The sequence below is a fragment of the Ambystoma mexicanum genome, chromosome 6q, assembly GCF_040938575.1.
Source record: "Ambystoma mexicanum isolate Mex_15411 chromosome 6q, UKY_AmexF1_1, whole genome shotgun sequence".
Lineage (NCBI taxonomy): Eukaryota > Metazoa > Chordata > Amphibia > Caudata > Ambystomatidae > Ambystoma > Ambystoma mexicanum.
Window position 1 is genome coordinate 1,506,131,540 of NC_090937.1, and position 17,599 is coordinate 1,506,149,138.

The following is a 17,599-nucleotide window of genomic DNA, read 5'->3' on the forward strand; positions in this document are numbered from 1 at the left end:
CTTTCACTTCCAGGTAGAATTGTCGGGTCCTTTCTGGGATGGTGACTTCCTCTTTGATCTGAATTTCAACTGCATAAGGTAGCAATTGAGCTGACCTAAATGCTTTTTCTGGATCATCAAAGCCCAATGGATTATCCGCTACTCGGGACCAAGCTTTGAAGTTTATTAGGTCCAAACTAATGGCAAAGCGATTGAGAATGTCACTGCCTAAGTAAAAGGTGGCAGTGACGTCTCGCACGACCCAACAATTATGGACTATGCTCTTGTTGCCAATGGAGATTTTGAGCATACACCTGCTTGGCAGGAGATGTTTTGAATTGGGTGCTTCCAGGTCCATTTCCCATTTGTCTATCAGTTAGAATGTGGGAATGGCTGGATCTTTTGGGAGTTGGCGAAACATGGCTTCGCTGATGAAGCTCTTACCGTTGTTCACACACACTCGGGCGAGAACAGAGTCCTTCCCATCCTTTAACTGAACAGGGATGAACAACTGCTCTCCAATTTGCTGAATATCAGCCAGGCTCTGAGCTGATTTCACCTCTTTCTGGACTATAGGAGTGGGAGTGTCTGATTGTGGATTGGTAAAGAATGTCAGGGTGTTTCCTTCCAGTGTGGAATACCATCTTAAACTGGAAGGAAGGTTGATTTTCAGAAATAGAGAGGACCCCCCATCACCAGTCTGTTGTCCTACTGCTATTACTGTCACGTCTGGAATTTGGTTGTTCTGGAAGTGAAATTCTACTTGGTCAGATTTTTGTTCAACCATGTGCCAGGTGCCATTTAAACTAACATGGTCGACACTCTGTTTTAATTTTATTGGTCGGCTAGTCTGGGTCCAGAGGACCTTGTTTACGCAATCTATTAGGGGTGACAACCTTCTCAGGAGGTCATTCTTTAGTAAACAAGGGGTGCCCTCTGGAGTCACTACTATGACCGGGTGTTTCACCTTGTGTCGCCCAATTTTGATGTCCAAATCTGCAGTCCCCTCGACAGGAATTTCCTTCCCGTCAATGTTCTGCAGTTGTCCGGGAAGAGAGGTGAGAGGAATACGGCAATTCTCCCCCCTTCCTGCATTTAGTTCATCAAAGGCCCTTTTGGACAGAAGGGTAGCTTGGGATCCAGTGTCCACAAGTGCCAAAATTGTACCCTGCCCCTGTACTTGTACCGGGGCATAGTATCTTCCCTCCTTCTCCTCAAGGGGGCACAGATAATGCCCTTTTTTGGACAACTGGTGGGCTAACTTTCTGGTTTTGGACATTGCTAGCGAAGAGATTTGGGCAGAATTCTGTGGAGAGCCTTGGGAATCTGAAAGAAAAAGTTGGCAACTGGAGATCAGAGCCATTGTGGGTTCCCCTGGTTCCGGTTCTGGGCCGCCCCCCCCTTTTTGGAGGCATTCACCAGGATGGGTTTGAACCAGGGGATTTCGGTATTGTGGGTTCTGGGATGAGATGATGGGCGGCGGTAGCTCAGTCTCCATATTTCCCCAGTCTGGATTGGAATCCCTTGGGACCCATTTTTCCTTGGGAGGAGTTCCCTCATCTCTGAATGAGAAGATCCTTTCCCAGGATCTTCTGAGGATCCCTCTCCCTCAAGTTGGAAGACCTGTACCTCCTCCACAAAGTGGGTCTGTTTGGGTCCTTTGTTTCTCCTACCCCCCCTCTGCTCCTTGGGAGGCAGGCTTTCAGGGGCAGGAGATTTTGTTTCCGGTTCCTGGTTTTCCAGGGGCTGTTTACAAGTTGGGAAGGAAGCTTCCGCCAAGGCTTTACACCCCCCTTCCCCTTGTGCCTCCTCCCTGGGAACCGGTGGGTTATAGGGGTTCTGTCCCCGTCATTGTTCTGGAGCACCAGGTCCAGAGTTTGGGGCATTCTGTGGTGGCATGCTCATCTGAGGGTTCTGTTGAGCCCTCAGTATGTGACCAAGATCCCGTGCCATATTTTGGACCTGGCGCTCAAGTTATGAAACCCCCTCAGGCTGATACGGGGCTCTATTTTCTCCCCTGGGCTGATCCCGGGAAGGGTAGCTATCCCTTCTCTGGTAGTACCCCTGGTTGGGAAGATTTTGGTACCCCTCCACCCTTGGCCTCCACTCTCCGGGATTAGGTTGTCTGGGCTCAGGGAATTGGGGAAAGAAGGATGGATGATTTTGGGGCTGGAAATTGGGTGGATACCTGGGGAAAAAGTTCTGCCCAGGATTTGGTGAATTTTTGCCCTCCTGGGGGAAGTTAGGAGGGAAGTTCCCTGGGTCAGGTGCTTGGCTGGATCCCCCCCTTGGGCTGGAGGAGTCCACACATATCCCAGGATGGGTCGGTTTCCCTTGTAGCGGGGACTTACATAATCAGGGGAGCGGGGACCCCATTTGTGGGACTACCTCCTCGACTCCCTGTCTGTGACTGGCCCGAGGGCCTTCTGGGCTGTGAATTATTTGGTGCAGGCAGGTTTTTAGGCCCCCCATCTCCAAATCTAAAACGGGGGCAACCTTTACCTCCGCCACCTTGGCAGCAGCAGGGGTGCTGTTGGTTTTGGGGTTTTTCTGCGCATTATTTTTATTTTCGATGAGCTTCTGCACCTCATAGATCCGGGTAGACTGTTCAATGACCCAGTCTAAAGATCTTTTCTCATGAAAATCTCTCACGAGCTGGGTCATTATGTATTTGGGTAAGGCATGGAAAAACGTGTTGATAAATTCTCTGCTATCCGTGCGCACCCTTCTGGTGGTCTGCCAAAAGCACGCTTTAATTCTTGCACAAACTCTTGTGGGGCCTGATCCTCCCCACATTGCAAATTGTAGGCTGCCTTGCGAGCCTCTTGAGGATTTCTGTGCACAGAAAAATGTTTCAAGATGGCCGCCCTGTATGTGGACCACCTTGAATGGTTTTGATCCTCCAGCCCTGCAAAGAAACTGGAGTATTCTGGTGAGAAGGTCCACTTTACATATTGAATACAGCTTTGGCTGTCCTTCATATGGAAAGTCTCCATCATTTGATCATAGAGCTCCAAGTGTTCCCAAACAGAATAATTGGCGTTCTTATGATAAGGCGTGATGACACTCCTTATTGCCTTTATTTGTTTCGATGGGTCCTTAAGCAAGGCCCTTTTTGCCTTATTGGCCTTTTTGGTTCGGGTAACCCTGGTCCATTCATCCTCCGACTCAGAAGCGCTGCTCCCAGAGGTGCCCGTCTGATCTTCCAGGTTTTCCCGGATTCTGCAAGCCTGGGAATGGCTGGCAGAATGTGGGGACCTGGTCTCCTGTGTCCTGTGACGCTCAGAGGAGTCTTCAGATCCCTCTTTGCTACCAGGATTTGCTGGGTATCCCCCCACTGACCTAACTGGGCAGAGGTTTTCAGGATGCCCCTAGTGGGCCTACTCTCCTGGGGTTCCCCACTAAATTGCACTGTGCTTGGGTGCCCATACCCGGATGCCCGCCCATCCATTCCTGGGAGGTACTGGCCTATGAGCCCCATACTTCTAGCTGGATAGTAATCTGCCATCCCCGTGGCCCTGGGCTCATGTGCGCGAGGGGACATGGTGGTGGCAGAGTCCAGGGACTGGGAGAGATGAAGGCCTCTGGTACTAGGGCTCCTGAGGTTATGCTCAGGAGTTTCTCTTTCCCAGCGAACCTCATCTCTATCCGCCCCTGCTTCCTGTTGCAATGCAAGAGCCTGCGCTTTCAGTTCCTCAGTTAAGGCCTTACTAGACTCTACCAGTCTCTCCTGCATGGCTACCTGTTGCTGGAGCCTATCATTGTGCTGACAGAGAGCCTCATTTTCTCTCTGTGCCTCCTGATTGGTCCTGGAGTACTGGGCCAGTCTCTGCTGCAGGAGGGTTACCTCCACAGTCCCATCCCTACTGGCCTGCTCCTTTCTTGCCAGAGCCTCCTCCACCCTCCTGGTGTGATCTAGCAAGCCCTGATGCTCTTTTTGGAGGTCACCCAGCCCCTGGAGGGCCACGTGATTTTCTTCAATTTTTCTTTTTAAATGGCAGACTTCCTGGCCTAAGGTATCCCTTTCCTGACCAAGAGCCTGCATTTGTGACGCCAGGTCGTCCCTCTGCCTTTGAAAGGCACCAGCTTTCTGGCGTTCTTCATCAAACTCTGCCTGGGTATCCAGGTCTTTCAAAATCAATTTATAGCTTTCCTCTTTCTCTCTGTCTAGTTGGATTTGCAGGGTGGCTACCTGCTCTGTGCATGCCCTGTTGAAATTGATCTGTTGCTCCAGCTTTTTCTGGCTCTGCAGTAAGGAGTCCAAACTGTCGTGGTGATCCTTCTGCAAAGCCAGAATTCTGGTATCCTGGTCTGTCTTTTCCTGTTGCAGTATATCCAAGTCCTCTTTTATTTTAATGATATACTGGCTACTATCATTTTCTGACTCCTGGCTCCTCTGCAGCCTCTGCTCAGAAGAGACCAGGTCAGATTGGGCCTTTTCTTACGCCATCTGCTGCCTACTTGCCAGATCTTGGCCTTCAGCACATTTGTCCTGCATGGCTCCCATATATAGATACAAATATGTCGCTATCCTAACCATCTTGTCGTGTTCATCTTTAGCTTTAGGAGCCATATATAATTCACTCAGGGCCACATGTAATGGACCCTGATCTCTCCATGTATCTGACCCTGTTTCAGTGACCTGTTGCGCGATTGCCTGCAACCAGACCGTTTGGTCCTGATGAGTAGACTCACCTCTCACAAATAGCTTATGTAAAAAGTGCTCTCTGGCTATTTTCATATCTACCAAGGTCGTCATTCTGGAATTTGAGTTCCTTCCTGACTTACAGAAGTTTGTATTTTATTTTGCAAAATAGACCGTTTCCTTAGAGCGTTCCTTTGAGGGATGCTTTCACAGTGTAAAACAGCGTGGTGATCTAACCGGATATGTGTATCTGGTCAGTTGGCACACTGTATTAATCTGCACAAGTGGTAAATCTAACCCAGAATATCCTGGCTCCGAGCCCCCACTTTTGTAAGCGATATTCAATCAACACTACAGCTAAGTCAATTCCTAGTCTGGGATGCTGAGGAAAACCCTTATTGATGTATTTTTATATCCAGTTCAGTACTCTGGATGACAACCCTTGTATAACACCCCCCTCTTAGAATCCCCCTCACCCCACTGAGCCAAGAAGTAGGTTTGTTTTGCAAATTTAAAAGGATTATTTGGACAATTCCACAATATATATCTATCACACTTTATAAATAAATTGATAACTGATATCACACTTCAGAATATGGCCGTGATCAACAATGGATAATGTTACAGGGGTAAACTAATTTGGTTACTTAGGAGTAGTGTAGAGGATGAGGTAGCTGAAAATGCTTGATGGTTTCAAGGAAATGCAAGGTGGAATAAAATGCAGTACAGAAATAACTTGCTATGATTTTAGCAAAAGGTAATATGATCACTTTTTCTTTTGACAATTCACTCCCCCCCTATGCAATACAAGAAATGGAAGGAGAGCACACAGTCTTCAAGAATCCCAACAAATCACACTTTATAATGCAATACACAGTTCCAGTTCCCCCAGCAAGCTTAGAGAAAACAGGGATGAGTTTTAAACACAGGCAAATTACTTTAATGTGGTTTGCAAGGAAGTGAAAAGGTGCTAAAATTGCTTTTAATTCCTTCTAGAGGTTCAGGGTAGGTGATGGCTACTTTATATTAGTTCAGGCTCACTTTAACAATACTCTATGAATGATTAGCAGATTGAAAACGAATTTTAGCAAAGGGAAGCAAAAAGCTGCTGATTTCTACAGATGAAGAAATCGGGCCAAATCGCAAATCGCGGTAAATTTCGCGAGTGCGGCTCTCACGATTACGGGAAACGTATAGGGAGTAGGAAGTCGGTTCTAGTTTCGTTGGAAAGCCTAGAATCCCAGCTTTGATATGAAAGTTGAATTTTGTTCCTGCCCTAAACGATTCCAGAGATACGGACGATTAAATAAAGATAGTTTTTCTGATTTAAAGTAACCTCAAAATGACAGGTGACAGCTTGCAGCTGCAGAATTGACAGGTGACAGTTGTGCAGCTTTAAAAATAACAGATGACACGATTTCTAGGAGGCTGTTCTACTTAGGTTAAAATATTTTGGATTAGATTATTTTAACTAAGAGATTGGTTCTACACAGTTCTGCTAGGTACTCACAATATCAATTTGAAATAGGCCTCGTCACGGTCTGGTCAGGTTGGACGGGACTTCCGGCGGGTGGTTCTGAAGTCCCGGCTATCTGGGTCAGCTCTGCTCTCTGGGTCTGTCAAGCACCGGATCTGCTCACAACGGTCTGGTTTGTGGTTCTCTCGGGTTCCGGATACAGCACTGCTTTCTGGATACTGCTACAGGTTCTTGCAAAAATTCTTGGCAAAAATTCAAACAGCTCATCCGGCTGTTGACTAGTTTGGTTGGTTTTGAGGCCTGCTGAAGAGGATTCAGCTGATGGATTCAGGCCTCTCTGCTACAAATTCTGGAGATAATTTCTGCTACAGGTTCTGGAGATTGATGGATTTGAAGTCTGGATCTCTGGATGTGAAGTCGTCGGTCAGCATGCTCCGCAGCAAATGGAATTGAATGTCTCTACCTGTCCCAGCAGTCTCTTTTTATGTGTTTTGAAAATGGGTGTGTGCCTGGGCCTAGCTAAGCCTGCCCCTCTCTACTTGTCATTGGCCCAATTCTCCCCTCTCCCATGATTGGGGGAAGGAAATGGATTGTCATCATGATGAGGTCTGTTTATGGGTCAGAGGATCCTCCCCTGGTCAATTTGCCCACAAATCTATATTTGATTCAAATACATATTCCCAGATACACAAGTGGTTGACATTACATGTACACATTATATATTCCTTATGGTCCATGCTTGTCCGCCTCTGATCTTCCTAGGGGCTTGCATTCAAAAATGACAACATTTTTCGCTTTTTGACTGGTCTTCCAATATCGACATTTACCCAAAATTACACACATGTGCACAAGCAGTATGGACATTAATTGATGAAGTGTCAGATTTTTTAACATGCAGACATTTGGAGTGAGACCCTATTTTCTGTTAGCAACCCCCCAGAATACACCACAGGGTCCTAACGCCTCTTAAAACGTGCACAGAAAAATCACAAGAACAATGATATTAATTATATAATTTTGACCAGTCCGCATTATGTGTTATCTATCTTTTTAAAATTATGCTCTGGTCAAAAAGGGTTGTGGCTTCCCACATCACAGGGTGGAAGAACTGGTGTATCCACTTCCCCCAAGCTCAGCTGCTAGCAGAGGCACTGCCCCTCCCAGTTCTCCCAAGAGGAAGCCACTTTACGCCCCCCCCAATATAACATTTGCCTGAGTCCATTGTTCAGTCCTGCAGTTGCCCCTCCCCTAATCTAATCAGAGAGGTGTCAACTCCTTTTGGCAAGGGGCAGCAGGATGCAGCTAGGCCTGGGAAGAGTGGCTGAATAGGTTTCAACTCCTGTCGAGGGTAGTTGTCAGGCAGAATCCAGTTTCATTAAGCCAGGTTTCAGCTAAATGTCACTTTTTGTTCCCAGTTTAAATCAAACTTACATTTTTTACATATACATTAAATAATTACTTCCTTCAAGTCATTTCAGAATATAGTTTTACATTGTATCCACCTCTTAGCAAGTCTTTCCTTGGCCTGGTTTTGTTTCATTTGTTCAGTTTTACACAAAAGTCTTGTGGTTTTAAAACGCCGGCTTTCTGATAGTGGTGAGTACCGGTATTGCAACCATTTTTGGGATTAAGAAAATGAATTCCCCACAGTTCTGAGTTGCTTTTTGGCAATCAGCATTGCCATTCCCAATGGTTTCAGGCTACTGTGTGTGTAGCCCAATGGTGGTTTTAGGCAGTGCCCTCCTGTGCTCCTGCCCTCCTGTGCTCACAACATAGGCAAAAATGGGTGGCAGCCTATTCTTCATGTTTTCCCTGTGCACTCTCTGGGGAGTTCTGGCCATCATGATGTTTTCCATGCCAGTACTGCACAGTTTTATGGTAGGGCTTGTATGCATGGGTAAAAACATTCCACAAGCCCCCCCTCTTGCGATGGCCATTCTTTCCTTTCACTGATGGAACTCGCAAGATCTGGGATGTTCGCCTCCTCTTCTTCCAATTCCATAGATGGCACAGTTCAGCATCTTTTCCTCCCTCCAGTCGATCAATCAGTTCTCCTTGCTGGTCCTGATGGGAGGATTGGGCGGTACCCCGGGCCCCTCTGGTCTCTGCTCCCGGTCGTCCTCCTTGGTCAGTCTCCATGGTTTCATCTCTCCTAGGATGATAAAGCAAAGCGGCAATACACATTCCTAGACATTTCTTCCCCACCATTGATATGGTGGGGTGGCATATACATTTTATAGTCAAAACATTTGTGTTCTTCTTTTAACAAAAAACAAGATACAATTATAAGACATTTTTTTTTTCCAAATCATAATATTTTAGAGACTATATGTGGGATATTTTAGGGTTGGAATTGAATTACTCTGGGGCGGTCCCCTCTGGTATTGCAGAGGACTCCTCCAGTTGTTGCAGAGTGTGCCTGGGATGGCAACACTTTAGCTTATTTATATGTACCCACTTGTCTTCCCCCTCTGCCGAACTGCCTTTGGGGATGCGGATCTTGAATGCAACAGGGGAGATCTTGTCTATAATTTCAAACGGTCCCTTCCATGTAGGCAAGAATTTTCGCTGTTTGGCCTGGTTCCTTTGGAAATTTTATAAATAGACCCGATCACCCACCTGATATGCCGTTTGGGTAGTTTTCAAATCATAGTGGGTCTTCATGCTCTCGGCTGATCTTTCTAGATTCCGCTGAGCATAGGCAAAAGCATGTTGAAGGTGTTTCCTTAAATTCTCCACATACTCATGAGTTGTGGAGGCATTTATCAGTGTCTGCTCTTGGGTTCTGTAGAGCAAATGCTGGGGAAGCACCATCTTGCGTCCAGTCATCAACTCAAATGGTGACATTTTAGTTGCAGATGAAGGGGTAGATCTGATGGCCATTAGGACCAGAGGTAATCGGATATCCCAACTTGGCCCAGAATCTGCCACAAACTTTTCTAATATGCTCACAATGGTTCGGTTGTATCTCTCTACTGCTCCAGAAGAAGCTGGCCTGTAAGCAATGTGTAGCTTCCTTTTAACCCCCAATATCTCCCACATCTTTTTCATTACTTCACTGGTGAAGTGGCTACCTCTGTCTGACTCAATCCTTTGAGGTAGACCAAAACGGGAAAAGATGTGGTTAATCATCAGGGCAGTTGCTGTTTCTGCCTTGCAGTTTGGAGCTGGGAGACATTCCACCCACTTGGTAAACAAGCATGTAACGGTCAACATGTACTTGTTTCCTCTAGACGAGCGGATTACAGGGCCTACAAAGTCGATTTGCAAATCTGACCATGGCAGTGTCATCCCCCTCTTTTGGAGAGGCGCACGGTGTGTGAGGGATGATGGCTGAAATTGTGCACACACAAGACACCCCTTCAAGTATTGGTCGAGGTCCTGCCCCATGTGTGCATAGTATGCAACCTCTCTTAAGATTTCCAGTGTTGTGTGAAACCCCCTATGACCGGCGGTGGCCGCATCATGGGCGTGACTTAACATCAGGCTTCGGAATGAGGTAGGGACCACCCACTGATCATGGCCAGCTTGGGATTTCCTTACCAACAAACCGTCTTGGATTTGGAACATTTTTGGACATTTCATCAACACTCTTAGGTCCTCTTTCCCAATGTAATCGGTATCCATCAGGGGAAAGTTCTCAGGGTCCTCAATGTGTTGGTAAAACTTACCAATTATTGGATCCCCCTTCTGAGCTGTAATCAAATCAGCATCAGGGGTGTCCTTACGCCATTGGGCAGTTGAAAGATCATTGTGAGCATTTGTCTGGGACCTAGTGATAGCAGTGACCTGGATTTCCCCCAACAGGGACTCTATTTCTATTAGATCCCCTTGGATCCCTTTGGGAGTTGCCGAAACATGGCTTCGCTGATGAAGCTCTTACCGTTGTTCACACACACTCGGGCGAGAACAGAGTCCTTCCCATCCTTTAACTGAACAGGGATGAACAACTGCTCTCCAATTTGCTGAATATCAGCCAGGCTCTGAGCTGATTTCACCTCTTTCTGGACTATAGGAGTGGGAGTGTCTGATTGTGGATTGGTAAAGAATGTCAGGGTGTTTCCTTCCAGTGTGGAATACCATCTTAAACTGGAAGGAAGGTTGATTTTCAGAAATAGAGAGGACCCCCCATCACCAGTCTGTTGTCCTATTGCTATTACTGTCACGTCTGGAATTTGGTTGTTCTGGAAGTGAAATTCTACTTGGTCAGATTTTTGTTCAACCATGTGCCAGGTGCCATTTAAACTAACATGGTCGACACTCTGTTTTAATTTTATTGGTCGGCTAGTCTGGGTCCAGAGGACCTTGTTTACGCAATCTATTAGGGGTGACAACCTTCTCAGGAGGTCATTCTTTAGTAAACAAGGGGTGCCCTCTGGAGTCACTACTATGACCGGGTGTTTCACCTTGTGTCGCCCAATTTTGATGTCCAAATCTGCAGTCCCCTCGACAGGAATTTCCTTCCCGTCAATGTTCTGCAGTTGTCCGGGAAGAGAGGTGAGAGGAATACGGCAATTCTCCCCTCTTCCTGCATTTAGTTCATCAAAGGCCTTTTTGGACAGAAGGGTAGCTTGGGATCCAGTGTCCACAAGTGCCAAAATTGTACCCTGCCCCTGTACTTGTACCGGGGCATAGTATCTTCCCTCCTTCTCCTCAAGGGGGCACAGATAATGCACATTTTTGGACAACTGGTGGGCTAACTTTCTGGTTTTGGACATTGCTAGCGAAGAGATTTGGGCAGAATTCTGTGGAGAGCCTTGGGAATCTGAAAGAAAAAGTTGGCAACTGGAGATCAGAGCCATTGTGGGTTCCCCTGGTTCCGGTTCTGGGCCGCCCCCCCCTTTTTGGAGGCATTCACCAGGATGGGTTTGAACCAGGGGATTTCGGTATTGTGGGTTCTGGGATGAGATGATGGGCGGCGGTAGCTCAGTCTCCATATTTCCCCAGTCTGGATTGGAATCCCTTGGGACCCATTTTTCCTTGGGAGGAGTTCCCTCATCTCTGAATGAGAAGATCCTTTCCCAGGATCTTCTGAGGATCCCTCTCCCTCAAGTTGGAAGACCTGTACCTCCTCCACAAAGTGGGTCTGTTTGGGTCCTTTGTTTCTCCTACCCCCCCTCTGCTCCTTGGGAGGCAGGCTTTCAGGGGCAGGAGATTTTGTTTCCGGTTCCTGGTTTTCCAGGGGCTGTTTACAAGTTGGGAAGGAAGCTTCCGCCAAGGCTTTACACCCCCCTTCCCCTTGTGCCTCCTCCCTGGGAACCGGTGGGTTATAGGGGTTCTGTCCCCGTCATTGTTCTGGAGCACCAGGTCCAGAGTTTGGGGCATTCTGTGGTGGCATGCTCATCTGAGGGTTCTGTTGAGCCCTCAGTATGTGACCAAGATCCCGTGCCATATTTTGGACCTGGCGCTCAAGTTATGAAACCCGCTCAGGCTGATACGGGGCTCTATTTTCTCCCCTGGGCTGATCCCGGGAAGGGTAGCTATCCCTTCTCTGGTAGTACCCCTGGTTGGGAAGATTTTGGTACCCCTCCACCCTTGGCCTCCACTCTCCGGGATTAGGTTGTCTGGGCTCAGGGAATTGGGGAAAGAAGGATGGATGATTTTGGGGCTGGAAATTGGGTGGATACCTGGGGAAAAAGTTCTGCCCAGGATTTGGTGAATTTTTGCCCTCCTGGGGGAAGTTAGGAGGGAAGTTCCCTGGGTCAGGTGCTTGGCTGGATCCCCCCCTTGGGCTGGAGGAGTCCACACATATCCCAGGATGGGTCGGTTTCCCTTGTAGCGGGGACTTACATAATCAGGGGAGCGGGGACCCCATTTGTGGGACTACCTCCTCGACTCCCTGTCTGTGACTGGCCCGAGGGCCTTCTGGGCTGTGAATTATTTGGTGCAGGCAGGTTTTTAGGCCCCCCATCTCCAAATCTAAAACGGGGGCAACCTTTACCTCCGCCACCTTGGCAGCAGCAGGGGTGCTGTTGGTTTTGGGGTTTTTCTGCGCATTATTTTTATTTTCGATGAGCTTCTGCACCTCATAGATCCGGGTAGACTGTTCAATGACCCAGTCTAAAGATCTTTTCTCATGAAAATCTCTCACGAGCTGGGTCATTATGTATTTGGGTAAGGCATGGAAAAACGTGTTGATAAATTCTCTGCTATCCGTGCGCACCCTTCTGGTGGTCTGCCAAAAGCACGCTTTAATTCTTGCACAAACTCTTGTGGGGCCTGATCCTCCCCACATTGCAAATTGTAGGCTGCCTTGCGAGCCTCTTGAGGATTTCTGTGCACAGAAAAATGTTTCAAGATGGCCGCCCTGTATGTGGACCACCTTGAATGGTTTTGATCCTCCAGCCCTGCAAAGAAACTGGAGTATTCTGGTGAGAAGGTCCACTTTACATATTGAATACAGCTTTGGCTGTCCTTCATATGGAAAGTCTCCATCATTTGATCATAGAGCTCCAAGTGTTCCCAAACAGAATAATTGGCGTTCTTATGATAAGGCGTGATGACACTCCTTATTGCCTTTATTTGTTTCGATGGGTCCTTAAGCAAGGCCCTTTTTGCCTTATTGGCCTTTTTGGTTCGGGTAACCCTGGTCCATTCATCCTCCGACTCAGAAGCGCTGCTCCCAGAGGTGCCCGTCTGATCTTCCAGGTTTTCCCGGATTCTGCAAGCCTGGGAATGGCTGGCAGAATGTGGGGACCTGGTCTCCTGTGTCCTGTGACGCTCAGAGGAGTCTTCAGATCCCTCTTTGCTACCAGGATTTGCTGGGTATCCCCCCACTGACCTAACTGGGCAGAGGTTTTCAGGATGCCCCTAGTGGGCCTACTCTCCTGGGGTTCCCCACTAAATTGCACTGTGCTTGGGTGCCCATACCCGGATGCCCGCCCATCCATTCCTGGGAGGTACTGGCCTATGAGCCCCATACTTCTAGCTGGATAGTAATCTGCCATCCCCGTGGCCCTGGGCTCATGTGCGCGAGGGGACATGGTGGTGGCAGAGTCCAGGGACTGGGAGAGATGAAGGCCTCTGGTACTAGGGCTCCTGAGGTTATGCTCAGGAGTTTCTCTTTCCCAGCGAACCTCATCTCTATCCGCCCCTGCTTCCTGTTGCAATGCAAGAGCCTGCGCTTTCAGTTCCTCAGTTAAGGCCTTACTAGACTCTACCAGTCTCTCCTGCATGGCTACCTGTTGCTGGAGCCTATCATTGTGCTGACAGAGAGCCTCATTTTCTCTCTGTGCCTCCTGATTGGTCCTGGAGTACTGGGCCAGTCTCTGCTGCAGGAGGGTTACCTCCACAGTCCCATCCCTACTGGCCTGCTCCTTTCTTGCCAGAGCCTCCTCCACCCTCCTGGTGTGATCTAGCAAGCCCTGATGCTCTTTTTGGAGGTCACCCAGCCCCTGGAGGGCCACGTGATTTTCTTCAATTTTTCTTTTTAAATGGCAGACTTCCTGGCCTAAGGTATCCCTTTCCTGACCAAGAGCCTGCATTTGTGACGCCAGGTCGTCCCTCTGCCTTTGAAAGGCACCAGCTTTCTGGCGTTCTTCATCAAACTCTGCCTGGGTATCCAGGTCTTTCAAAATCAATTTATAGCTTTCCTCTTTCTCTCTGTCTAGTTGGATTTGCAGGGTGGCTACCTGCTCTGTGCATGCCCTGTTGAAATTGATCTGTTGCTCCAGCTTTTTCTGGCTCTGCAGTAAGGAGTCCAAACTGTCGTGGTGATCCTTCTGCAAAGCCAGAATTCTGGTATCCTGGTCTGTCTTTTCCTGTTGCAGTATATCCAAGTCCTCTTTTATTTTAATGATATACTGGCTACTATCATTTTCTGACTCCTGGCTCCTCTGCAGCCTCTGCTCAGAAGAGACCAGGTCAGATTGGGCCTTTTCTTACGCCATCTGCTGCCTACTTGCCAGATCTTGGCCTTCAGCACATTTGTCCTGCATGGCTCCCATATATAGATACAAATATGTCGCTATCCTAACCATCTTGTCGTGTTCATCTTTAGCTTTAGGAGCCATATATAATTCACTCAGGGCCACATGTAATGGACCCTGATCTCTCCATGTATCTGACCCTGTTTCAGTGACCTGTTGCGCGATTGCCTGCAACCAGACCGTTTGGTCCTGATGAGTAGACTCACCTCTCACAAATAGCTTATGTAAAAAGTGCTCTCTGGCTATTTTCATATCTACCAAGGTCGTCATTCTGGAATTTGAGTTCCTTCCTGACTTACAGAAGTTTGTATTTTATTTTGCAAAATAGACCGTTTCCTTAGAGCGTTCCTTTGAGGGATGCTTTCACAGTGTAAAACAGCGTGGTGATCTAACCGGATATGTGTATCTGGTCAGTTGGCACACTGTATTAATCTGCACAAGTGGTAAATCTAACCCAGAATATCCTGGCTCCGAGCCCCCACTTTTGTAAGCGATATTCAATCAACACTACAGCTAAGTCAATTCCTAGTCTGGGATGCTGAGGAAAACCCTTATTGATGTATTTTTATATCCAGTTCAGTACTCTGGATGACAACCCTTGTATAACACCCCCCTCTTAGAATCCCCCTCACCCCACTGAGCCAAGAAGTAGGTTTGTTTTGCAAATTTAAAAGGATTATTTGGACAATTCCACAATATATATCTATCACACTTTATAAATAAATTGATAACTGATATCACACTTCAGAATATGGCCGTGATCAACAATGGATAATGTTACAGGGGTAAACTAATTTGGTTACTTAGGAGTAGTGTAGAGGATGAGGTAGCTGAAAATGCTTGATGGTTTCAAGGAAATGCAAGGTGGAATAAAATGCAGTACAGAAATAACTTGCTATGATTTTAGCAAAAGGTAATATGATCACTTTTTCTTTTGACAATTCACTCCCCCCCTATGCAATACAAGAAATGGAAGGAGAGCACACAGTCTTCAAGAATCCCAACAAATCACACTTTATAATGCAATACACAGTTCCAGTTCCCCCAGCAAGCTTAGAGAAAACAGGGATGAGTTTTAAACACAGGCAAATTACTTTAATGTGGTTTGCAAGGAAGTGAAAAGGTGCTAAAATTGCTTTTAATTCCTTCTAGAGGTTCAGGGTAGGTGATGGCTACTTTATATTAGTTCAGGCTCACTTTAACAATACTCTATGAATGATTAGCAGATTGAAAACGAATTTTAGCAAAGGGAAGCAAAAAGCTGCTGATTTCTACAGATGAAGAAATCGGGCCAAATCGCAAATCGCGGTAAATTTCGCGAGTGCGGCTCTCACGATTACGGGAAACGTATAGGGAGTAGGAAGTCGGTTCTAGTTTCGTTGGAAAGCCTAGAATCCCAGCTTTGATATGAAAGTTGAATTTTGTTCCTGCCCTAAACGATTCCAGAGATACGGACGATTAAATAAAGATAGTTTTTCTGATTTAAAGTAACCTCAAAATGACAGGTGACAGCTTGCAGCTGCAGAATTGACAGGTGACAGTTGTGCAGCTTTAAAAATAACAGATGACACGATTTCTAGGAGGCTGTTCTACTTAGGTTAAAATATTTTGGATTAGATTATTTTAACTAAGAGATTGGTTCTACACAGTTCTGCTAGGTACTCACAATATCAATTTGAAATAGGCCTCGTCACGGTCTGGTCAGGTTGGACGGGACTTCCGGCGGGTGGTTCTGAAGTCCCGGCTATCTGGGTCAGCTCTGCTCTCTGGGTCTGTCAAGCACCGGATCTGCTCACAACGGTCTGGTTTGTGGTTCTCTCGGGTTCCGGATACAGCACTGCTTTCTGGATACTGCTACAGGTTCTTGCAAAAATTCTTGGCAAAAATTCAAACAGCTCATCCGGCTGTTGACTAGTTTGGTTGGTTTTGAGGCCTGCTGAAGAGGATTCAGCTGATGGATTCAGGCCTCTCTGCTACAAATTCTGGAGATAATTTCTGCTACAGGTTCTGGAGATTGATGGATTTGAAGTCTGGATCTCTGGATGTGAAGTTGTCGGTCAGCATGCTCCGCAGCAAATGGAATTGAATGTCTCTACCTGTCCCAGCAGTCTCTTTTTATGTGTTTTGAAAATGGGTGTGTGCCTGGGCCTAGCTAAGCCTGCCCCTCTCTACTTGTCATTGGCCCAATTCTCCCCTCTCCCATGATTGGGGGAAGGAAATGGATTGTCATCATGATGAGGTCTGTTTATGGGTCAGAGGATCCTCCCCTGGTCAATTTGCCCACAAATCTATATTTGATTCAAATACATATTCCCAGATACACAAGTGGTTGACATTACATGTACACATTATATATTCCTTATGGTCCATGCTTGTCCGCCTCTGATCTTCCTAGGGGCTTGCATTCAAAAATGACAACATTTTTCGCTTTTTGACTGGTCTTCCAATATCGACATTTACCCAAAATTACACACATGTGCACAAGCAGTATGGACATTAATTGATGAAGTGTCAGATTTTTTAACATGCAGACATTTGGAGTGAGACCCTATTTTCTGCTAGCAACCCCCCAGAATACACCACAGGGTCCTAACGCCTCTTAAAACGTGCACAGAAAAATCACAAGAACAATGATATTAATTATATAATTTTGACCAGTCCGCATTATGTGTTATCTATCTTTTTAAAATTATGCTCTGGTCAAAAAGGGTTGTGGCTTCCCACATCACAGGGTGGAAGAACTGGTTTATCCACTTCCCCCAAGCTCAGCTGCTAGCAGAGGCACTGCCCCTCCCAGTTCTCCCAAGAGGAAGCCACTTTACGCCCCCCCAATATAACATTTGCCTGAGTCCATTGTTCAGTCCTGCAGTTGCCCCTCCCCTAATCTAATCAGAGAGGTGTCAACTCCTTTTGGCAAGGGGCAGCAGGATGCAGCTAGGCCTGGGAAGAGTGGCTGAGTAGGTTTCAACTCCTGTCGAGGGTAGTTGTCAGGCAGAATCCAGTTTCATTAAGCCAGGTTTCAGCTAAATGTCACTTTTTGTTCCCAGTTTAAATCAAACTTACATTTTTTACATATACATTAAATAATTACTTCCTTCAAGTCATTTCAGAATATAGTTTTACATTGTATCCACCTCTTAGCAAGTCTTTCCTTGGCCTGGTTTTGTTTCATTTGTTCAGTTTTACACAAAAGTCTTGTGGTTTTAAAACGCCGGCTTTCTGATAGTGGTGAGTACCGGTATTGCAACCATTTTTGGGATTAAGAAAATGAATTCCCCACAGTTCTGAGTTGCTTTTTGGCAATCAGCATTGCCATTCCCAATGGTTTCAGGCTACTGTGTGTGTAGCCCAATGGTGGTTTTAGGCAGTGCCCTCCTGTGCTCCTGCCCTCCTGTGCTCACAACATAGGCAAAAATGGGTGGCAGCCTATTCTTCATGTTTTCCCTGTGCACTCTCTGGGGAGTTCTGGCCATCATGATGTTTTCCATGCCAGTACTGCACAGTTTTATGGTAGGGCTTGTATGCATGGGTAAAAACATTCCACAAGCGCCCCCTCTTGCGATGGCCATT